This window comes from Hemitrygon akajei, unplaced genomic scaffold (genome assembly GCF_048418815.1).
Source record: "Hemitrygon akajei unplaced genomic scaffold, sHemAka1.3 Scf000171, whole genome shotgun sequence".
NCBI lineage: Eukaryota > Metazoa > Chordata > Chondrichthyes > Myliobatiformes > Dasyatidae > Hemitrygon > Hemitrygon akajei.
This window is the reverse complement of record NW_027332057.1, coordinates 111301-137202: the sequence shown is the minus strand read 5'-3', so window position 1 is coordinate 137202 and position 25902 is coordinate 111301.

Below are 25902 nucleotides of genomic sequence, written 5' to 3'. Positions count from 1 at the left end.
CACTGTAGCAGAAAGTGACAGATACAGAATGAAACCCACACTCTCACACTATAGCACTGTAACCCTCTCTTCATTTTTACCTTGTAATCAACTGCATGCTCAATCCTATTACTCTGTTCTCCCACTTGTACAATGTCCTGTGTATGTTACTAAAAAGGACTTCTTTGGTTTCTTACGAGTAGGAATGCTTCTTTGTCTGTTAAAAGTTTCTCTTGCCGTTGTTTCGCTTTGGAATGGCTGATATGGTAATTGTATTCATTTGTTAATCAATGCGGAATGTTACTGTGTTTTGTGAGGCTGGGTACTTGGGGGAGGGGTTGCGCGGGCTTGGGGTGTGAGGAGAGTCCGGAGGATGACGCCGAGGAAGGAGAACGTGCGCTCGGACGACCACCGGGGAGTCCGAAGTGGGAGTTTCGGGAGGACAACGACCGAGGGGTCGAGTGGTTCGCTGGATGAGCTCCACCGATGTGCACTAAACTGACTGAACTTTGATAAGTTGGCGCCTTTTGCTTTTTTCTTGTATATATATATTGTACTGCCTAATACTCTTTTAATTTTAGTAAACTCTTTAAAGTGTATTTCATAACGGTATTTGTTGTGGGTTTGATACTGTTGGCGGGCGCGAGGCATGAACGCGATTCTCACAGCACCTGCGTGTACGGGAAGTGGGTTGGTGTGTGGCTGGATCTCTTTTCTCCCTAGACATATACCAGCCTGTTGGGTAAGTGTTACACACTTTATTGTTCTTCTTCTTTAATTCTACTGTGAATAATCCTTATTTCTACAACATGGCCTTGCAGCTGTTTCAATGTCGCTTTTGTTTCTTCAATCCTTTAATCGATATTCTGACTCCACCGTGAAATATCGTATTCAACGCGTTCCGACTGGGAGGAGAAAGGCATGAACTGGGAGATCGACAAAGAATTTAATGCGCGTGCTGATACTCATTTGCCTGCGCACGCGCGTGTGCGTGTGTGTGTGTGTGTGTGTGTGTGTGTGTGTGTGTGTGTGTGTGTGTGTGTGTGTGTGTTGTGTGTGTGTATGGGCTGTGTGTGCGTGCGTGTGTGTGTGTGTGTGTGTGTGTGTGTGTGTGTGTGTGTGTGTGTGTGTGTGTGTGTGTGTGTGTGTGTGTGTGTGTGCTAATAATGTCTTTAATATGGTTTTATGTGATGGTGTGGCCCTACTTTTCGGTTCTGCATTTATTTCTGCAGGGCACTGCGAAGGTAATGCCAAGAACACGGGCATTTTTACGTTCAACCATGAGAAGAATCCGTTTGGAATCTATAGATGGCAGAAAGTATTTTGTTAAATTATGCCGGTATTCACACCGGAGAGAAACGTGTGGATGGTTGTGCTCGTACCCCACAGGACAGTGAATGGCAGCCTTATCAGCCCATTGTATTCCTACAGCGAATTGCTCGCCACAGAAGTTCGGCATCTCACTGTTCCTCGAGTGGATTCATCATCGGCTTTGTCCGTTACTTCATCGTTTCAAAATCCACAGAACGAGTAGGAAATTTTATACAGACACGTTATAATGTATATTAGAGGTACACACTTACTTACGTAACTTTAGCAGCTTTATACGCACTTTTTCCCCCGAATCAATTTCTTTCTGAAATCCAACCTGGTGACTCTGTAATATCTTCACTGGTACTTATTTGCATTTACACTGATGTTGATACAATGCTTTCTATTTTTTCTCTCTGTCGGGTACAGCAGCGGATAATGTCTGTTATGCTGGGGTCATTGGTTTGCATTTCGCGCCACATACTTGCCAACATCTGTGTTTGTGACTGACTCGGTGACAGTGCAAACAGTGAGGGTTTGCGCCAAAAAGTACAAAACATTAATGTCAATGTATCATCTGCAGGAAAAAGTCACCGGTGCAATGTAAGTGAATCATAAGCTACGTGAATCATTATACCGGATAATATTGAAAACGCCGGTTTCGTGTAAAAACTATAGGCGTCCACCCGAGGCGTTTTTGAAAGTACCTCCGTCCACATTAAAATGGTTATTTGGGCGAATCTTCTCCTACTGGGCATGCGCAGGCCACATTTACCGAAATCAAGCGACATGTTTGGTGTCGAACCTCGCCGTGAAGGATTTGGTGCGCGTTGGTGCGACTAGAAAAACTTAAAATGAAATTGCCAAACGACGGACAGCTGTTGGCTCTCACGCAGGAGGACTTAAAAAAAGCAAACACCGGAGCGTATGGAGGCAACCGACAGGGAGTTCACGGATTGTATGACCCGACTGATGACGAACATTGAAAAACTGACTGACTCTGTTGCAGAGGGATTTGCAGTGATGAGTAATATGATGGCTCATCCCGAGTACTTTTCACCGCCACAATACCAGCTTCACAGCCACTACAATAGCAACACACACGGACACACGGACCACCGGGTGGCCCCAATGCACCACTGCACAACATCTTCCCTACTCCCACAGAGAGGTGACGCTGGAAACAGTTCCTACATCCATTGTGTCTTCACCGATGAAAGGGACGACAGATACAACGAATGCAATAAGGCTTGTTACTGGGCAAAAGTGAAATTTGTTGTTACCTCATTTGTTTGCCTTTACTTTTGCCATGTCTTTCTGTATTATTTTGCTGTATTTAACATGTGCAATAAAACGAGTTACTGGGCAAAGGTGATGTAGTTCTAGCGTTAGCCGTCCCTTGAGGCTACAAGACTGGTGTTGTTTTCAGTTCAATGAAATAAGGCGTATTATTTCCCCATTGGCATTATGGTTCGCTAAAACAGAGAAATAATTGCTAATTAGTAGTAATTATTTGTAGTAAATAGTAGTAATGTACAAGTTGTTTTCATCATTAGTAACTGATTATTCTAAGAAAGAATGCCATTCTGTGCTTCAGCTACACTGAGGACGGAAACATCCAGACGCGGTGGACTCTCAACAACGTGTGATCCGTGAAAAGTTTTACTCTGCAGACATAAAAGAAATTTGCTCTCTGGGCGTTGTTATAACTGTTTGAGTTTACTTAGTGGCTATTTACAACTTTTATGATATTTAGAAATTGGGAATATTCCGAAAAGAATTGCAAATACTAACAGCCTTGGATTAACAATGCCTGAAGACAGGGCTATTTGTTACACAGTGATTACAATTGTCGGCATCCCGGGTAAGTGCCTTTCGATTACTTATACGGAAGCAGAGACCTCCAGCCGCTCTCTGCTACTGCTGATGTGATTTTAATCGGTGTTTATTAAAAATCCCTAAAATGCCGTCTCGTTCCTCTCAATCTCCTGCCCTGTTAATATTTTAACCTGGTTCATGCAGACTTGTCACTGGAACTGCCTGTAGTCTTCTCATTTGTGACGTGAGACCTCGAATTGTACAGACACAACACAAACAACCCATGTCCAGCATAACCTCCCGTCATTAGCGGACCTCATTCCTTCCAACCCTGTCACGTGAGCAGTAGATTAAAGTTTACACTGGCAGTAAATAACTTTGATTTCAACTTGTGAAATTCTGTTCCCTTTTCTGGTTCAGGTTCACGGGAAGTGAGCATCACAGGCAATTCTGATATTATTACCGTCTCTCTAATTTTCCCGATCGGATGATTAACGTAACAATCCACCGCAATCTTGGGTCTACAGTCACATAAGATCCAGAAAAAGGCGAATGTTCTCCATCCCTAAAGGACATTTGTGAAACAAATGAGGTTTGACAGCAACTCAGTAGTGTCATGTGCTTCGTCACCGAGGCCGGCTTGTTAGGAAAGGGTGTAAGAGATTCGTCTAAAGTCAGGAATTCCAACGGCGTGGCCGTGCAGTAGGATTCCATTTCACCATAAAAGATGCATAAAGCTATGATAATGTATAGATACAGTCATTCATCTCCGTGTGGTTGGGTGATCGTGAACAAAAGGGGGTAGATTTAAGATCAGAGGGCAGAAATGTAGCTGGATTCCGAGCGACGTTTTCTCACATAGAAGTTGCTCTGGGTATTGAACAGCCTGACAAAGGAAATGGGCGATAGAGAGTCATTAACAATATTTAAAATACACCTGGGCAATTTGGCAAATGTGAAAGCCTTAGAGAGATGTGATCCAAAAGCGAACGAACGCGAGCAGCTCAGATGGCCTTGGATGGCCTCAGATGGCCTCAGATGGCATGGAGATATGGGCCGAAGGGATCGTTTCTGAGATCTATCATTCTTGGACTCTACTCATCGCTGCTGCATCGGTGAACGTGAGGAGACAAAGCAGCAGGTGCTCCTGTAAAGCGCTTTGTGCTGCGGTCAGGCTTTCAAACAAACCGCAAAAACACAGGTATTCTTTACTTCCACTGATAATGTCCAGCAGAGATGAACAACGGATTTTACTTCAAGCGAACAGATCATGGCTGTATCTTCACGCAAAATGTGTTTGGTTTTGTTAAATTCTTAATGTTGGTCGTTTTTGTCTCACTGCAGTTAACCTTGTGGCGATCATCATTCTCTGCCGAGGAAACTGCGGTCTCTCATAATGCGTCAGGCGCTACCTGATGGCGATGGCTGCGGCGGATCTAATGTTGGTGATTATCGAAGTCCTGTTTTACCAGCTGGGTCGAGCATACGGATTTCGTGACGGAGTCCTGTACAACGCTCCGTTCTGCCTTGTCCACTACGTCCGGTGTCACGTGGCCGTTGACTGTTCCGTGTGGTTTACTGTCGCTTTCACTTTCGATCACTTTGTGGCCATTTGCTCGCCTACTTTTCAAGCAAAATACTGCACACCCAGAATTGCGGGTATGGTGATGGGCGCACTATCTCTCGGTTTCTTTCTTAAAAACATACCATTTTATTTCATGTATATGGAAAGAATAGCGTTGTTGGTGAGGGGTAATTGGATTTGTTTCAGTAGACCCATAGTGCCTTTCTCGCCATCGTTTGAGGGGTTTTATTGGGTGGACCGTCTGTTGAATCCGTTACTTCCTTTCTTCCTCATTTTGACCCTCAATGCTCTGACCGTCAGACAGATACTGGCGGCGAGCAGAGTCCGCAGGGGGCTGAAGGAACGGGGAAATTGCGGGAAACACCGGGATCCGGAGATGCAGAGTCGGAGACAATCCATCATTCTGCTCTTCAGCCTGTCGGCGAGTTTCCTTCTCTGTTGGGCGACAACCACTCTGGTCTTCATTCTCATGCGATGCCTCTACACAGACCTGGAAAGGTCCATTCGGCTTTTTCAGGCACAGTTTTGGGGTTCTGTGATTCAGAATTTCAGCAGCTGCACGAATACATTTATCTACGGAGTGACCCAGACCAGATTCAGAGAGCAGTTGGAAGTTCTTTTGATCTCCCCCGCTACTTTTGTTTTGAAACATTTTAGAAGTCTCTACCGCTCGGTCGAAAGGGTCAAGTAATTTTGACATTCCGAAAATAAATCCACACCTGCTCTACAAGCGCATGAATAAACTGAACTTCCTAAAAACGTTGTTGTTCCCAGCAGTTCAGCCTTTCCATTAATTCAGGAAATGAGGTATTGTCATTTATATATAAGTTGTGGGGATAATCAGGTAAGGGGTTGTGAAAGGGAGACATGAATGCGGAATGGTGAAGAGGTTGTGGGGGTGAGTGTGGGCAATGACCAGCCATTAGAGAAATGGATGTTCATGCCATAATATTGGAAGCTACCCTGACGGAATACAAGGTGTCAGTACTCGAATCTGTGTGTCGCCGCCTTGGCAGTAGAGGAGGCCGCGGACGGGCATATCAGAATGGGAACGGGAAGTAGAATCGAAATGGAAGGCCACCGCTTTTCGTGGCAGGTGCTCGACGAGGGGGAGGGGCTTTCCGATCTACGCTGGGTCTCACTGATATATAGGAGCTCTCAACGACCGGATACATTAGATGACCAACAGACTCGCAGGTGAAGTGTCGCCACACCTGGAAGGACTGTTTGGGGCCTGAGGGAGGGGGGGTGTAAGGGCAGATGTTGCGCTTGTTCCAGTTGTAATGATAAGTGCCAGGAGGAAGATCGGTGGGGAGGGACAAGGAAGTCACATAGGGTGTCATCCCTGCAGAAAGCAGAAATGGTCGGGAGTTGTATGAGGATGGGAATCAATAAAACATGGATGACGCGATACAGACCAATCTGAAGCTCACATAAGAAAATCAAAATAAATATTACATCATTTATGAGTGGGACATCACTGGAACAAACTCACACAGTTGTGCACATTGAGGGACGGATAAAATAATCCGCAAACTCTTAAGAGAGAAGATACTCGGTGAAGGAAGCAATTTAGAATTGTTGAGGGAAATCTATTGATATACATGCTGCTGGAATATGAAACATTCTGCCTCTGTTTGTCTTATATCCATCAATTTATGAATTTACTTACTCACTTATATATTTAAATTACAGCACTTATCTAAAGTGTTTATTTTCAATCAACATTGAAGAAGTTGCATTGCCAAGCCATAGACAATTACAGACCAGGTGCTGTTCTATTTGGCTGTATCTGTTTGTGTAAGAAATAGCATGCAGAATGATGCCGGGCCGAATAGTCTGTTTGCCCCATGACTCTATTATCCTGAATGTACTGCTCCGAACAACCGACATTATTCATTGATGATCTCTCTATCTCACAATTATAGCATAAACCAACCGTAGGAGACTCTTGTTCCAAAAATAGCTCGGGGGAGACAGCAACTACTTTAAGATCAGTTACTAGATTTGAGAATTAAGGTAAAAAATAGACCCGCTCCCACTGAATCAGTGGCTTCCGGCTACAGGACTGAGAGGACACACTTAACGCTCGATCAGAGACTGACAGATACAGAATGAAACCCACACTCTCACACTGTAGCAGAGGCTGACAGATACAGAATGAAACCCACACTCTCACACTGTAACAGGGACTGACAGATACAAAATGAAACAAACATTCTCACTCTGTAACAGAGAGTGACAGATACAGAATGAAACCCACACTCTCACTCTGTGACAGAGACTGACAGATACAGAATGAAACCCACGCTCTCACACTTTTGCAGAGACTGACAGATACTGAATGAAACCCACACTCTCACACTCCAGCAGAGACTGACAGTTACAGAATGAAACCCACACTCTCACACTGTAACAGAGACTGAGAGGTACAGAATGAAACCCACACTCTCACACTGTAGCATAGACTGAGAAATACAAGATGAAACCCCAGTCTCACACTGTGGCAGAGACTGTCAGATACAGAATGTACCCCACACTTCCGCACTAGAGGAGAAACTGGTATATACAGTATGAAATGCACAGAGAGTGTGTGTGAGTATGAGAGAGTGTATCGGTGTGCGCGTGCGTGTATGTGCGTGTGTATGTCATAAATAGTGTATATGTGTATGTGGAAGTTTACATGCGTGTGAGTGCATGTGTGTAAGAGTGTTTATGTGTATGTGTGTGTGTTTGTGTGCGTGTGTGTGTGTGTGTGTGTGTGTGTGTGTGTGTGTGTGTGTGTGTGTCTGTGTGTGTGTGTGTGTGTGTGTCTGTGTGTGCGTTCATAATACTTTTAATATGGCTTTATTTGATGGTCCTGCGAAGGACACTGTAAAGGAAATGCCAAAGACATGGGTATTTTTATGTTAAACCATGAGATCATATCGGAATGGAATCTGTACACGTCAGAAAGTATTTTGTTAAATGATGCCGGTATTTACACCATGGAGAAACGTGTTGTGGTTGTGCTCGGAACCCACAGGACAGTGAATGAAAGCCTTATCATCTCATTATATTCCTACAGCTAATTGAACGCCACAGTGTTTCAGCATCTCGCTGTTCCTCAGGCGGATTCAACAGCGGCTTTGTCCGTCACTTTACTGTTCAAAATCCACAGCACGAACAACACATTTTATGCGTATAAATTTTGTGATATATAAGAGTTGCACACAAACATCCATACACATGCGCACACACAATAAAACACGCACACACACACACACACACACACACACACACACACACACACACACACACACACACACACACACACAGACAGACACATATACACATAAAAACACGCACGCGCTCATACGCACAAACCCACACCCACACACATACATATAAACATAGGTACACACAGATACTACAGATGTGGAGAAGATAGTTTAAGAGTTGGAGGGAAACGTGGACAGTTCTGGAATTATCGACGGTGTCGAAAATAAACATTATACAGGGAAAGTGATCAAACTGACGTAAACATCGATGCCGTCCAGGTCTGAAGGAAAACTGGACAGAGTGTCTGTGTACACAGCGGGTATGTTTATATCTGTCGGCACATAATGGAGCATAATGGGGCGGGTTTAACAGCTGAGCGGTCAAAGTGAACCTGCTGAATTTAAAAAAAATACAAAGTGAATGACATTAGCTGAAAGTCTGCAGAAGAAGACTGAGAGTGTCCCTGGTTCCACAGCACACTGAGGGGAAACCAGGTCTATTTGTAGATGAAACAATAGATGTGACAGTGAAAATTGTCCAAAATGTTGGAAGCACCGATTCCCGTTTGCTTGTGGAAAGAGAACCAAAGTGAAAGTCTGAAGGAGAACTGGACAGAGTGTCTGTGTACACAACGACTATGTTTTGTATATGGTGACACATCGTCGGACGGGGTGGGATGGGTTTGATGTCTGAGCGGCCAGAGTGGAACTGCTGAATTAAGAAAAAGTGAATGGTATTAAATTAAAGTCCGCGGGAGGAGACTGAGAGGGGTTTTCATGTGTCCCTGGATCCAGAGCACACTGAGGGGAAACCGGAGCTATTTGTCGATGAAACAGCAGGCATAACAGTGAAAATTGCTGAAAATGCTGGAAACATCGATTCCGGAATGCCTGTGGAAAGAGAACCACAGTGAAAGTTTCAGGTTGGAAAATGGGAACAGTTGGAATCTCTGTCAATACAACTGTGGAATGTTGTAAATGAAGCTGATTGCTCACTTACTGGTCTCATTGCACATTTTGCTCGAATTACACAAATGGATCTGACTGAGGTAATGCTAATGATATTGATGTGTTCGCGTTACATCCCCACATAATTCACATCTGAGACACTGCCGGTGATCTAATTTGTGTGTTCAATAACAATGGTCAGAGGTGGGACCTTGTCACTGGAGATCGATTCCCTGTATAAATCAGAGCCTGTTGCAGTACGTCAGCCCAGAGTGGCTTGCCGAGCTGTGGAATTCAGAGCAATAGCGTTCACTGCGTCACTCAAATGGGATATCCAGTAATCTGGCGGATTGAAGACATTTACTACCCTGTTATTTCAGCCGTTGGAATTCCCGGTAAGCCGCCGTCACACCTGCAAACGGCAGAAACTGAGAGTTAATTCCGATGTTCTGAAGTGTTTCTCTCGCTACTTGTTTCCACAGCCACCTGTCCAGATCCCGCATTTCAGTCACGGGCGGAAGGCGCTGACAATATTAATCCCATTGTTTTCGTAGCAGGCAGTGCTCCATATTGGAGCCGAGATGCTGCCTTTGACTGAAATCCTCTCCGCTGTCTCGGTATCATGTAATAATTGTGAATCGAAATGTCTGCACAGGATGACTCCGGGCTACACTGCATCCGTGGGAGCCAGACGACCTTCTGTTCCGTCCGTATGAATCGACTATGAATTGCCTGACTGGGTGATGGAACAACGAAAATGGCTCATTATGTTAGAAATATGAGCAGAGGGAACCGCCGATGTGGATTTCATTTCATTCCTGTGCGGCTCAGACCAGTGACGTTGGTATATCAGACCCATTCCTTACTGCGGCCAGGAAACGTTTACCCAGCTGTCATCTGGTCGGTTTGGGAATTCACCCAGATTGAACCCATTTACAAAACTCGCGGAGAGTTCTCTGTCACGCCGATATTGCACACCGTCAGCGAGTTCATATGTTCTGGGTCCAGTATCCACCATTTGAAGCAGGATAAAAAAAACACAAGATGAAATCTAATAATAATAATTTTGTTCTATTGCCCTGACAGGTCAGTAATTTCTCTGTTTCCCTCCCTCTCTCTTTCAGTTAACCCGATGGCGATTGTTATCCTGTCCCGAGGAAAGTGCGGTCTCTCCAAATGCATCACTCGCTAACTGCTGGGAATGGCAGCGGCCGAACTCCTGGTCGTTATCTCTGACCCTCTGCTGAGGTGGACTGTTCTCATATACTTTAGGTCTTCCTTCCTCCATTGGACTCCCGTTTGCAGGGTCGCCCGTTGCCTGCTCATAGGAAGCACCGGGTTCTCTGTCTGACTGACAGTCGCTTTCACCTGTGACAGATTTGTGGCCATTTGTTGTGAAAAGCTGAAAACAAAATATTGTCCCGAAAGAACGGCGGCTGTGGTTATCGGGACAGTGAGTGTGTTGGGCTGTTTGGAAAGTATCCCTTTCTACTTTACATTGGAGCCTGTGGTGATAATTGATGGAGTTTTCTATGGCTGTGCCACCAAAGAGAGCTTCTATACTTCTCCCTCGTGGGCCGCACTTATTATGATACATCGCATTTACATGCCTTGTCTCCCGTTTATTCTGATTTTATTGTTCAATGCTCTGACAGTTAGACGGATTTTGTCCGCTAATAAAGTCCGGATGGGGCTCCGGGGCCGCAGTAACGGAAAGAATGACAAGGACCCGGAGATGGAGAACCGAAAGAAATCGGTCGTTTTACTATTCAGTGTAACCGGTAGTTTTATATTTCTGTGGTTAACACTGCTGGTTTTTGATATTTACGTACTGATTGCAAACATCCCTCGTGACACGGACACGGATCCGATTTATATCGCAGAATCCACGGCGACGATTCTGCAGATCGTCAGCTCCTGCACCAACACATGTATTTACGCCGTGACTCAGAGCAAGTTCAGAGAGGAGCTGAAAAACGCGGTGAAATACCCGCTAAAACTGTTAACCAAATGCCTCAAAACATAGAGCCACTTGTTGGTTTCTGCCAGAGATTTCAGTCGAACACCATGTTTCCTCCATAATCTATCCACTTTCCGATATGTAGAACCACGGGTAACAACTGAGCGCTCTGAAATACGCATGTGTTTTGTGATGATATATTTCACTCACTGTTTAGCCCGTACAGGTGAAATGTGTCCTTCATCAAATATGTAATATGTAGCGGTCACCTCAGCTGTAATTCACCCCGATGGAGGGTCTATAGTCAGTCCCTGCCCGTTTTATTTTAATAAACTCCCTTACATCTGACAGCGTTTTACTCTGGGTTGGTCCAGTTAGGAAGAATCCTCTCCCTTTTCTCCATTCTCTCCGTTGTTTCTGATTCATCCTTTTCAGTGACGCTCACGGTGTTTTACTCCCAATATCTCTCACGTTGTCCTCGCTCACTCCTTCCCCCACGCCGGTGAGGGGAACGTGATCAGACTGAAACATAGCGGAGGTGTGTGTGTGTGTGTGTGTGTGTGTGTGTGTGTGTGTGTGTGTGTGTGTGTGTGTGTGTGTGTGTGTGTGTGTGTATGTGTGTGTGTGTGTGTGTGTGTGTGTGTGTGTTTTCTTTCCTTTTCCATCTCCGGACTGCTCCGCTTTGTCCTTTCCTATCTGCCTCTTTATCTCCGTTCACATTCGGTGGTCCCGTGAAAATCTGTTTCCTCTGTTGCCTGTTTCTCTCTGTCCACAAGTCCGGTCCCGTTTTGAACAAAATCTAATCTCATTGTAGACGAGTGAGTTTCACCGTGAGGGAAACATGATCGGGCTGGAACAGAGCGTGTGTGCGTTATTTTCCTTCTTTTTCAACTCCATCTCCATCTCCGACCTGCTCCCTCGTTGTCCCCGCATCTCTCCGGCTTTATCTCTGTTCACATCCCGAGGCCCCGTCACAGTCTGATTCTTTCCCTCTGTTTCCCTCTGTTCTCTTTCTCTCTGACCACTCTTCCGTCCGGTCGCGTACTGAGCAAAGTATATCTCATTACAGGAACATATATTTATATTGATCACCAAAGTACGCTGAAATTTAATGAACGTCAAGAGCAACAGGAAAAAGTTTTTTGTTTATTTTTTTCTCTCTCGACTAACTAAGCTCTACCTGGAAGTTTTATCGATGTATGAAAAATAAAAGAATGATACCGGAAATCCGAATTAAAATTACTTTAAAAGATGTTTTACCGCTTTCTGACGGAACATTACTCACTCTGTTGCATTTCCAGTTCCGTCTCACTGATGTCTGTCCTGCCACCGATCAGCGTTATACAACACTGGTGATTCTCCTCGCCCGGGGTTGACGGAAGCAAGAGTCGACACGGCAGATACCTTTTCGAGCGCAGAATAGATTTATGCATCTCACGCCAGTTAATACTAACTCAACGCTTTATCAGAAATAATGTTTCGAGTGATACGTAAGGATTATGTCCAATCTCTGGCCACCGTGAGCACAAAAGCAGCGTGAATCCCAAGCGACGACATTCTAGTCTTGTCCAATTTATCTCCCAATCAGATTGAGTGGCTTAAAGACTACAACATAATTGCCTGGCAAGATTAAATGACAAGAGCTTCGCATTCCGGAGTTGGTAATGACCCGGGGTTAATTTTGCCTGGTGAAGGCAGCGCAGTTTCCAATGTTGTTGACTGTTGACGTCTAATCGCAAACTGGGGACATCTGCAGACGCTGGAAATCAAAGTAATACCCACACAATCCTAAGGAGCTCAGCAAGCCGGGCAGAATCTATGCAAAAGAGTAAACAGTCAATGTTCCGGGCCGACACACTTCATCAGCGAGATCCCATTTAATAGGATCGGACGTTTCTACCATAATTATATGTATAAGGTGATGAGCGGCATTGATCCTGTGGATAACCCGAGGCTTTTTTTCCCCGGGACAAAATGACTAATACGCGGGGTATGCTTTTAAGGTGCTTGGAAATAGGTACCGAGGGAATGTCAGAGTTCAGTTTTCACACAGAGAGTGTTGGGTGCGTGGAATACACTGCCGGCGGCGGTGATGGAAGCGAATACAATAGGGTGTTTCAGAGCCTCTCGGACAGGTACATGGAACTTTGAAAAGTAGAGGTCTATGCACTGGGGAAATCCATGGCAGTTTCTAGAGTGGGTTTCATGGTGGGCACAACATTGTGGGCCGAAGGGCCTGTAATGGGCTGTAGGTTTCTATGTTCTATGTTTTTTAATTGTAGTATCGGTGACAGATGTTGGACACCTAGGTATGCCTCTCACAACTGCTGGTAATTGTGCAGAGCACTATGCACTGGGTTCTCTGCGGTCCCGTGTCGTTCTGATAACTTGCCATCAGTAAACCCTTCACATGCTATCCTGCTAATCGCCCTTAAGTATTGCAAAAAAAAAGTCACTCATTATCACGACCTGTTTTTGGAACTGGTAAACTAAGAGAATTGCCGGGACTGCAGGTTGATACAAGCCCTTCCTGATCGAATAGTGCTTTATGACAGGTTTCATGCTTTACATTGTCTCCAGTGACAAATCATGTAGCCGTATACATGATCTGTCGTGTATATAAAAGCACGAGGAAAGACATTCTTGCCATAGAGGGAGTACAAAGAAGGTTCACCAGATTGATTCCTGGGATGGCAGGACTTTCATATGAAGAAAGACTGGATCGACTAGGCTTATACTCGCTGGAATTTAGAAGATTGAGGGGGGATCTTATTGAAACGTGTAACATTCTAAAGGGATTGGACAGGCTAGATGCAGGAAGATTGTTTCCGATGTTGGAGAAGTCCAGAACGAGGGGATCACAGTTTAAGGATAAAGGGGAAGACTTTTAGAACCGAGATGAGTAAAAACCTGTTCACACAGAGAGTGGTGAATCTGTGGAATTCTCTGCCACAGGAAACAGTTGAGGCCGGTTCATTGGCTATATTTAAGAGGAAGTTAGATATGGCCCTTGTGGCTAAAGGGATCAGGGGGTATGGAGAGAAATCAGGTACAGGGTTCTGAGTTGGATGATCAGCCATGATCTGACTGAATGGCGGTGCAGGCTCGCAGGGCCGAATGGCCTACTCCTGCACCTATTTTCTATGTTTCTATGTATAGAGTCTTCGTGTGGTGGGGCGGAATGTACAAGCCCCTCGTGATGTTTGTTTATCGCCCACCGAGAGGGAGGTGCCTGCGAAAGCCACGCGTGTACGACATGCTCAGGCAAAGCAGGGGGAGCAAAGATGACAAACTTTGTTTTAACGATGAAGAAGGAAATATTATACATCCAGCCTGAGCGGAATGGAGTTGTAGAGCAGCGTTAGTATTAGGCAGAGTTAGACACTGTGTGCCGTTTAACTCCAGTAAAGTCTGACGCACGGGTCCGAGTAGTTGAGAAGTTGCAGTCTTTTCTGACTATAGTGACATGAGGGGCTGAGTTTGGCAATTCAACTCGTTGATTCTGTTGTTCACTCAAAAACCCTACTGCCACTTTGTCCATTGGACCATAATAGATGTGTCCAGTTAAAGAAAGAGTTTCTGCTCTGTTACGCACAGAAAGGAGCTTCTGGTGATCGCTCGGCTGAGATGTTTCAGTGTATCGGGCGGTGCGATGGAAATGCTTCAGAGGTCGGCATGTCAGGATAAGCTGTCGTTGGTTAAAATCTTAGTCCAAGTGTTTTTTTGAATTCTGTCTTTGGCAGCGCAGAGTTGTTCTGCAATTCTATCATGTGTCAGGGAAACGGGAAATGAAGTCAGTTATATTGTCTTCTGATTTTTGCCTGCACCAGGATCCCTCTCCAAAATCACTCTGCTGACGGATTGCCCCACTCGGGTAGGATCCCTCTCCAAAATCACTCTGCTGACCGATTGCCCCACTCGGGTAGGTTCCCTCTCCAAAATCACTCTGCTGACTGATTGCCCCACTCGGGCAGTCGAACACGGTCCCCTTTAACCACGTCCCCATGGTAACGGAAGATCCATCATTATCGTTTCCCCCTCTATTCCTCTGGGGAATTCAAACGCGCTTTGTACTTCAGTCCAAGTCGGTTCCGCACACAAGTTTTCAGAACATCTCAACATTTCCAGGCAAGGAGTTATAAATTTCACAAATTTGTCCCATAGCCCGAACTTCATACGGGGTCTATAGCCCAATTACTGCGGTGGTGCCAATAATATTTTTTTTTTTTGGATATTCTGTAACAAGATCGAGTTCTGAATTCGCTTCTTTCTTATTTCTCCCCGTTTCCTGTTCCAATACGCAAATTATAGACATGTCCTTTTTTTGAGACCCCTCGACCGTTCAGAAGCGACCTTAAAACTGGGCTCATCTTTCCTTGCATAGTTCTTTGTCTTGCTGTTTGTCCCCCTCCTGCTCCTCTGCTTCGTTTGACTGAGCGGGTTCGGGGTGTTTGATTCTGTCGTATCGCTTCTGCTGACATGAAAACTTTGTCCAGACCTGATTCCGGCCTGGTCACAGGCTGTCTAGGTGAGGACATAAACATTGAGACGCCTCCACTTTCTTTTGTTTGGACATTGTTTAGTCAGTCAGTCTATTTTTTGTTGTTGTTGTTGTTTCGGAGTTTGGTGTCTCTTAGATGACTCCAGCACTTATTCAACTCAAGTCCAGTTTACTGTCATTTAACTACGCACACGCACACCGACAAACGAGACAACGTTTCTCCGACCCAGGGTGTGAAGCACAGCAGCGCACACAGAACATACACAACACACAACCACTTATCAAAGCAAGGACAACATCCTCCGATGAGACAGGCACCAATAAACAAAGTTAAGTGCATAAGTCAAAGCACGTTTTTATATAATCATAATCCCACGTAGGATCTCCGTCTCCGCTACCAGTTTCCTGTTGAAAATATTTGATATACTTTAACTAAAATGATCCCCGTAGAGCCACCGTCCTTTGGTCCAACTACACAAGCCACTAGTAAAAGGAATCACATGGCTAGTATACCCACTTTCCAACCAGACCTCATCAGCCGGGAGACACCAGCGGATCTCCCAGTGGTTTCTTTCCTCGTTCAACATTCGGATGCTTCTTTCTTGATTTCTTCTTTACCTTTACAGATAAAACTCTCCCCGCATTTCACTCATCAACATTACTATCATTACTTATCATCTTCCTTCAATCTACTTACCTTGTTTTCATCTTTATCTTTACAGGGAATTCTCTCAACTCCTCCGCATTCCTGATCAACGTTACTGTACTACTTCCCATCCTACTTCAATCTACTTACCTGGTCCTGCAAAGGAAAGACAGTCAGTCGCAGGCACAAGCGCGAAAGAAATTTTGTTACATTCCTCTCTTCAAGTCTTATTTATATCTATTGGTTTTATTTACTAATCGGAGAATATCTTGGGTGGGACTAGGATCCGGATCCGGATCTCCTTATTTCAGACAATACTTCACATAATACTGTGGTCTTTCCTACTTGGTTCCGCCGATCCCATCCTTTCTACCCGGTCATGGGCCAGGATCAGGGAGGCACAGAGCGGAACACCCAAAGGGTGGCGAACTCGAAATTGCCTCTGCGACTCTCAGTTACTCCATCGGGCCACCCCGTTTTGTCGGGATCCTGCTGGACTACAGCAATTTGTCAGAGATATTTCAAAATGAAATTCGACACCAGATTTCAATTGGATAATCTTTTATTTGAGCAAGATATCATGGAGAGTCCACATGTGTGGAACTCTGAGGTACAAGTACAAGGCTTGCCTTTAGATCTAGTAGCAGTGAAGCGTGCGAAACCGTAGAACAATAGAATCCGGTCATAATGTTGTTTTCTTGATTTGTGGTTCATCCGTTTCCACCCATCTGACTTGTGCAGCCGCGTGATCGTTGCGAGGAGTATTGGTGAGGAGAGGATATTCTTAAGAGGAAAACGCAGGTCTGCGATTTCACAACCTAAAGCAGCATCAGGTACAACATCGGGATAATGAACGATACAAAGTCTTGCACCGATTGATTGAAAGACAATGTAAAGAAGCGAAAGAGAATTGGATGAATGAACAGTGCGGTGAAATTGAGCAGAATGAACGAAGTCATGATTATAGAGGCCTCCACCAACAGGCAAAGGATATGAGGAAATGAAGGAGGACTGTGCCATCAGCTGGGTGTATGGAAGACGGTAGTGGTAATCCATGCCATGATAAAGAAGAGATCATGGACAGATGAGTTTAATACATCTCGGAATTATTTGAAGATAGCAGGATTGAGGATTTACCACAATCAAATCAAATGACTAATCAGCAGAAAAACAATTGATGTCAGAGATGGAAAGTGCGATTTGGAGTCTAAAAGTCAGAAAGGCGGCCGGTGAAGATAAGATTTCCACTCAAATTCTGAAATCACTTGGCCCGAAGGGAAAATCGAACCTTTCAGCGATACTAAACAACAGTTATATGACAGGAAATCTTCCGGAGGACTTTCTCAAATCGGTATTTATCGACTTACCAAAAAAGCCATGGACAATAAAATGTAACGAACACAGGACGATAAGCATAATGTCTCACTGCGTCAAGTTAATGTTGAAAAAAGTGTTCGGCAGAATGAAAGGTACAATCAGCGGTGAAACTGAAGAAACACAGTTTGGTTTTCGTAAAGGCTCAGGAACAAGGGAAGGAACATTTGCGATGGAAAACTTCCTGGACAGATGCACTGAGGCACAAAAGACCATCTACTTATGCTTTATTGAATATGAAAAGGTTTTTGATAAAGAAAGACATGAGAAAGTAACAGAGATGCTGAACAAGTACGATCTGGGATGGGAGAATAAGGAAATTGTATTGGAAACAGGAAGCGGCGGTCAGGGCAGAAAATGGGCTATCACCATGGGCATGTATTAAACCAGGCGGAAGGCTCTCCGGATTTGTCCAACCTCTATGGAGAATGGATATTTCGGGAATGAGACCATCAGGAGACAGGGATTCCAATCGGAGGTCGGAAGGTGGGAAACATCAGGTGTGCGGATATTGCTGAAGGTTGCGTTGGCTCGCCTGGTTTGATCACCCTCTATGGAGAATGGATATTTCGGGAATGAGACCATCAGGAGACAGGGATTCCAATCGGAGGCCGGAAGGTGGGAAACATCAGGTGTGCGGATATTGCTGAAGGTTGCGTTGGCTCGCCTGGTTTGATCACCCTCTATGGAGAATGGATATTTCGGGAATGAGACCATCAGGAGACAGGGATTCCAATCGGAGGCCGGAAGGTGGGAAACATCAGGTGTGCGGATATTGCTGAAGGTTGCGTTGGCTCGCATGGTTTGATCACCCTCTATGGAGAATGGATATTTCGGGAATGAGACCATCAGGAGACAGGGATTCCAATCGGAGGCCGGAAGGTGGGAAACATCAGGTGTGCGGATATTGCTGAAGGTTGCGTTGGCTCGCCTGGTTTGATCAACCTCTACGGAGAATGGATATTCCGGGAATGAGACCATCAGGAAACAGGTATTCCAATCGGAGGCCGGAAGGTGGGAAACATCAGGTATGCGGACGAAACCGCGTTGTTAGCTGACAGAACTGCAAATTATACTGAATAAAGTGAATGAGAAAAGCCTTGAATGCGAACTAAAAATCAACCCTATGAAAACAAAATCGATGGTGGTAAGCAAAACAAACACTGAAGACTCACTCATGATGGCATCGTTACAAGTGAATGGACAAGACATTGAATAGGTGCGGAAGTTTGAATAGGTTGGCAGCTGTCTGACAGATGACGGGAGATGTGAAGTTGAGATCAGAAGGGGAATAGGTATTGGCTAAGACCCAGTTCATGAAGTTAAAATATCTACTATGCAATCAGAAGGTAGACATCCAAAAGTAGAATCCGCTTCCTCGAGTGTTACGTGTGGTCAGTGCTGAGGTAAGGATCAGAAACATGGATCCTGAGGAATGATGATATGAAACGAATTGATGCTTTTGAAACGTGATGCTGTCGACGAATGTTGAAGATCAGCTGGTAGAGTAAATTTCAAATGAGAGGGTTTTGTCTGAAGTTGATAGACCACGGATATTGCTGGAAAAGATCATAAAGTTAAAAGTTGCTTATTGTGGACATATCGTGGAGAGATAACATCGTGTCGGACTTGCTATGTGGAAAGGTGGAGGGAAAGAAACTAAGAGGAAGGCAAAGAACAACGTGGCTGGATAACGTCAAGGTTTGGACCAAGCTGGACAAGACTAGGGATGTTGTGGACAAGTGTCGGGACAGAGCGACATGCGGGAAATCGTTCGCAAGCTGGAAATTCCAGATGCGACCTAACGACGACGACGAAAGCAGCATACAGCACTGTAAACGTTATATTCGGAAATGTCGTCCACAAGGAGGGAGGTTGGAGATGAGAGAGAGAGAGAGAGAGAGAGAGAGAGAGAGAGAGAGAGAGAGAGAGAGAGAGAGAGAGAGAGAGAGAGAGAGAGAGAGAGAGAGAGAGAGAGAGCGGTGGCGAAGAATGTTACGAGGGAGGGAGAGCGCAGATGCGGGTTGGATTATTCGGCCCCACTTTACAATGGTGGCACTGCAGTCCCAGAATGCTATGCGTGGCGGAAAGCCCTCTAGACCCTCAGGGTACATTTTTCTCGGTTTTGACTCACTCACTCACTCTTCAAGACCCCCTCATCCATGACTTACCACGTCCGCACAGTCTCCCACATCTCTGCCCAGGCCTGGTCACTTTCTCCCCCCTGTGTCTCTCTGGGCATCTCGGTCTCCCCCAGGCTCCTATATCTTCAGCCATTTGAAATCTCTCTCGTCACCCAGCCTCTCTCTCTACACGGTTTCTCTCTCCTGTCTCTGTTCTCCACTGTCCCCTCCAGTCATTCTCTCTCTCTCGCTGCACATTGCTCTCTCCTACCTCACTCCCAGGTTCTTTCTACCCCCAAATCCCCCTCTCTCCACACTCGCTTTCTGCACAGTTTCTCTCTCTCCGTCTCCATGTCCCTCTTCCCCTCTCTCACTCTCTCTACCTAGCTCTATCACTCTCGCCACCTTTCTCTCTCCCGCTCCCCCTCCCCATATATCACCCCAATCTCGCCCTCCCACATTCTCTTTCTTCTACCCCAGTCACGCTAAGTTTTATATCTGTAATTAGTTTAGATCACGTTTTAGAGATCTGCTTTCACTTTAACATGGAGTGAATTTTTTATGTTTATTGCTGATAAAAAAATCCAAATTAAATCCACTATTATACAATGCTGTACAACAATAAAACAAGAACTTCCAAGTTGGTGAATACTTTTCATAGGCACTGTATGGGTATTTGAAAGAAAGTTTAAACTCTTAAAATTGTATATTCATTGGCACAGTTCCGGAAAACGGTAGAGATGTGGATCTGGTTAGATACGTTGCTACTGCGAAGCAAAAATCGATTCGTTCTGGATTGGAAAGCTCTGGAGCGAGCCTGGGATTATCTCTTTGGAGGATGAGAGGTGACTTGATAGAGTTATGCACGATCGTAAGAGGCAAAGATAGACTCAACCGCTTGTGCCTTTTTTCCAAGATGTGAATAACAAATACGAGTGGGAAAATACGGTGGGTGGGTGATGATAGGTTTTCTATACAAGGAGAGGTAGGGGCTTAGAAAGCTCTCCGTGGTCTATCAACTTCAGACAAAACCCTCTCATTTGAAACTTACTCTACCAGCTGATCTTCAACATTCGTCGACAGCATCACGTTTCAAAAGCATCAATTCGTTTCATGTCATCATTCCTCAGGGTCCATGTTTCTGATCCTCACCTCAGCACTGACCACACGTAACACTCGACGAAGCGGATTCTACTTTTGGATGTCTACCTTCTGATTGCATAGTAGATCATTTAGCTTCATGAACTGGGTCTTAGCCAATACCTATTCCCCTTCTGATCTCAACTTCACATCTCCCGTCATCTTTCAGACAGCTGCCAAGCTATTCAAACTTCCGCACCTGTTCAATGTCTTGTCCATTCACTTGTAACGATAGTGGCTGATATATTGGGGCGATAAAACAGACATTGGCACACCCAGGCTCTCAGTTTGATGTATGATTTCTGTACTTCTGCTTTTCACAGTGAACGTGGTGACGATTGTCATACCATCGCGGGGAAAGAGTGCAATCTCTGAAACTGTCAACCGCTATCTGTCGGCCATATATATCCTTCCTTTAACATGCCTTTGCATGTCGAGATGAGAGTTACTTGTGTCACTATTTTGGACAGTAATGGGTGTCCTTCGTTCTGTATTTTCAACTCTGATCCCATTCCTCGTTGTCGTCCTGCTCGATGGTTTCACCATCACGAACAATTCAGTGGCCAGTAGAGCCCGCGGCAGACTCCAGGCTTCTAGTAGTAGTCAGAGTTTCAGCGACCCCAAGATGCGGGACCTCACAAAATCTTCGGTTGTACCTGCTAGTCCTCTCAGGAGATTTCATCCTGTATGGACATTGTATGGGGTGATGGTTATCTGGAACAAGATGATTCATGCGGTGGACGTCCCACATTGTTTGAAAATGCCTTCATTCTTTATGACCTGTGCTACGTGCTGCAACATCTGAGCTCTTTACCTCGTCTGTCAGACTGAGCTCAGGCAGCAGCCGGAGGAGGTGCTGAACTCTCCTCTGTCACTCATTGTGAAATGGATTCCACACTGGTGGCCTACGTGACCAGCGTCAATCTCTTCTCCTTTCAATAAGGAGATCAGAATGTTGCCCATTGATTATCGGTGTCACTCCAAATTCTCCCTGGATGAATGGACAGAACTCTCCAGTTTCAACACTTTATGCCCTTCACTCTTCCCTGAGGATCCCTGCCAAGCTCATCTATTGTCATTCGGAACTTTGCTCATTTCCTTCAGCAGGCTGAAACACTCGGTAACCTCTCGAATGTATCACATAAAGTAGACTAGAACAAAATACATGGTGTGACATAATCCCAAATGTTAGCGCCAGACCAACAAAATGAGAATACTGGAGAACACACCCTGAATATCAAGCAATGTTGTTCAAACACATTGCAAGTTTCAATGTTATAACGAACTACTACCTAATCAACTCACTCATAGCATTCACCTCGTCAATGGGATAGTCACAAATCGGAGCCATGAAACTGACAAATAAATCCCACACTGTCCACCTACAAATCTACTAATGTATCATTAGACCAATGACCACTTCAGAATCACATCGTGAGACAATGACAGCTTGATGTTTCTGAGAGTAACTCGTTCCAAATGTTTGCAGCCGCAAGGATGGAAAGCTCCTGGCCATTAAAGTGCTTTATCTGAGTACAGGTTTTCAGAGTCATTAATAACATGAACATTATGGGGCGCCCGGCTTTTAATTCAACTTCATTATTGTGAAATGCAAGAGGCATCAATGGCTCAAAAATATCGCAATGACACATTTGACTTTCAGCTCCGTCACGATGTCTCTCAACAAAAACACTAAAAGCGACAGAAACAAACTGCGAGAGGAACTCGGCGGGTCAGGCAGCATCTTTGGGAATGAATAAACAGGCGAAGTGTCGGGCCGAGACACTCCTCCAGAACGAAGTGGTGAGACGCCAGAATAAAGAAGGTAACAGAGGAGGAGACGGATAGCTGGAAGGTAATAGATCAAGCCTGGTTGACAGGAAAACGAAAAGGATCGAGAGGAATGAATCTGATTAAACTGGAGAATGGACCCTACGAGAAAGGGAAGCTGGTGAGGACCGACGAGGAGGTGATAGGCAGCAGAGAAGAGGTAAAAGGCCAGATTGAGGAAGAGAACAAAAGGAGAAGGGTGATCATTATTTATACCGGAAGGAGATTCGATATTCATGCCGTCAGGGAGGAGGCTACCCAGACAACATATAGGTTGTTGCTCCTCCACCCTGAGGATGGTCTCATCATAGAAAAAGAGAGGAAGCTGCGGAACGACATGTCCAAACAGGAGTAGGAAGCGAAATTAAAATGTTTGGCCTGCGGGAAGATCTGTTTTTGGCGGATGGAGCTGAGCTGCTCGACGAAATGTCCCACGATTAACGCTGAATCTCGCCAATGTAGAGAAAGCCGCTTCGGGAACATTGGACACACAGACTATCCCAGTGGATTCGTAGGTAAATTGTTGCCTCGCCTGGAAGGGCTGCTTGGGGACAAAGACCGTGGTGGGGTAGGAGGTGGATGGGCAGGTGTAGCGCTGTGGCCGCTTGCAGGGGTAAGCGCCGGGAGGGAGATGAATGGTGACGGACGGAATGGCAATTGAATAACGGTGGAAGCGATCGCTGTGAAAAGCGGAGTGTGGTTGGGGGTAGAGGTAAAAATAAGATTGTTTCTACGATCTCTTTGGAGATGGCGGAAGTTGAAAATAATGATTTTTTTTGGGGTGCGCAACGTCATGGGATGGTAGGAAGTCCATCGCCGGTAAAGTGGCGGAAAACTTGGTGAGCGTGAATGGGATGATCCCATTTTTAAAGTGATGCTACCAACAAAGATATCACTAGCTCCCGTTCCCATCTCTTGCTTTCCACAGGGATCTCTCCCTCCATGACGCCCTGTTTCATTCAGCCCTCGGCACCTATCTCCCTCGCGGTGCATATCCCTGCAAGCACCCAAAGTACTACACCCGCACCTTCATCTCCTCCCTCACCATCAGACCGGGCCCAAACAGTCTGCCTGGTAAGGCAAAACTTCACCTGCGAATCTGCTGTGATCGTCCATTGTGTCTGGTGCTCCAAGTGCGGCCTTCTCTACATTGGAGAGACCCGGGATAAACTGGGGCTGATTTCCTCGAGCACCACCGCCCCATCCGTGAAAAGCGGAGCTTCCCGGCGTCCAAACATTTTAATTCTGATTCCCTTTCCCGATCCGACATGTTCCGTCCATTGCTTCCTCTTGTGCCCCAGTGAGGCTGACCTCAAGAGGCAGGAGAGACAACTTATTTTCCGTCTAGGTGGCCTCCAACCTGGTGTCATGAATGTCGATAAAAAGAGATCCCTCCCCCCCCCCCTCTCCCTTTCCTTCTATTCCCCACTCTGGGCTATTCTCACCCGCTTATCACCTCACACGGCGTCCCTAACTACTTCCAGCTTTCCTGCACTCCACTGTGCTCTCTTATCAGATTTCTTCCGCTCCAGCTCTTCGCCTTTCACCTGGATTCATCTATCACCTTTCCCCTCCTCTAAAATAAACAAAATTTAATCACGCCTAATTATCTGCTCCTAATAGTGATGGATTTTATACGAACGACACAACACCTCAGAACGGTGGTGCATCTCAAACTAACACAGTTTGTTTAATAACTTCAGTATTAAATAAAGTGTAATACAGTCACACTTTATCAATTCAGGTCACTTCAGCTTCAGGAGTGGAACAAAATATCAGCAAATTTGCAGAAATTTATAATCACTGTCCCAGAGAGCAGCATCATTGCTTTAACTCGATTCAATTCGCAGGAGCTATTTCTAATGATCTGCATTTCAGGGAACGTTGTATCAATGCATTTCAATTGAAATCAGATTTTGATCAAGAATCTGTCTTGTTCAGCAGTGGCGGGCAATTGAGGGTTCTTTAACATCTTTTCTGTCTCAATTTCAAATTCGCCGTGATTCTTCAAAACTCGTACAAAATGCAGAAGTAAACGGTTGGTCCTTTGTAGGGAGAAAACACAGCCTGGGCTGTCAACTTAATTCTGGAAATTAGGAGGGTGGTTATGTTTTCCAAAGACTTCTGTGCTGCCAGGCCTTTTTCCTCGGTAAGAGGAGAACACTGCTAATTACGTACAGACTGATCGGCATTTAGTTCATCCCGGAGGCAGAGAATAACACCCGGACAGAGAAAGACGCAAAGCCATGCGCTTGAAATGGCCGCTCTCGGTGATAAATGATTCATACAGAATGCCTACTACATCAAACAATTATCATGCCGATTATATCTCAAATTTAAGAGATAACGCAGATGACGGAGATCTAGTGAAATTCACTCAAAATGTTGGAGCTGAATAAACAGTCGATGTTTCTGATCGAGCCCCTTCTTTAGGATTTGTCTGGGGTCTTTATCGCCGGAGAACTTTGTCCGGATATGGAAGGACATTTTGCACTCGGGTGTTGTGTTACATACCCCGTAACTGGGTGTCAGACCAGCAGAGAACGAAGAATCCGTTGGAGTCTGGTGGTACTATATTCAAAAGTGTTTATTAGTAAAATAAGCAAAACGATACCACTAATGAATATATATATATATATATAAAACACAAGTTAGCAATAATAAACCTAAAAGTGTAGGAATAATAATAAGCAATAATAAACAAGCTCTATCGATGTCTAGGGGCAAATGAATTGTTATAGAAAAGTATAAAGTTCAGTTCAGTTCATGAGTGCTGATGTAGTTATGGTTGTTGTGTTGTAATCGTTGGAGAGAGAGAGAGAGAGAGAGAGAGAGAGAGAGAGAGAGAGAGAGAGAGAGAGAGAGAGAGAGAGAGAGAGAGAGAGAGAGAGATGTAACAGCAACTGCTGCGGCAGGCAAACCTTTTACTCCTTTCTAAATCCGTCGGGTCGTTGTGGCCATTCAGTTATGACCCCTCTGTCATTCAGCTAGACCGTTCCTCTGTGGTGGACTCGTCACTCTGGCATGAGTGGACGCACACTCAAGTCTCCACCGGCCCTGCTGTAACACTGTGAGTTTAACTGACCGATCTCCTGGTTCGGTCTCCGATGCCCCAACCTTTCCTTGTGGGTTCCAACACTCAATCAGTGTCCACTAGTGTGTCTCCTGGTGTGTCTGAAGGGTGTCTCTCCAGACCTGTCTTTTATCCCTACTCAGATATCAATCAATTTTGAATGACTGTGTCCGTCAAACCAGCGCACTCCTGCATTCCACTGAGGAATGTTAATGAGCAAAATAGTAGAAGATAAATAACCCTTGCAGAAGTCATAATACAGTAAATCAACAGTCTGTCTCCCCTCTCTTATCTGTAGCAGATGCTCTTGCATGTTTTCCATCTCTCTCTCTCATGAGCAGCATAGCAACAGTA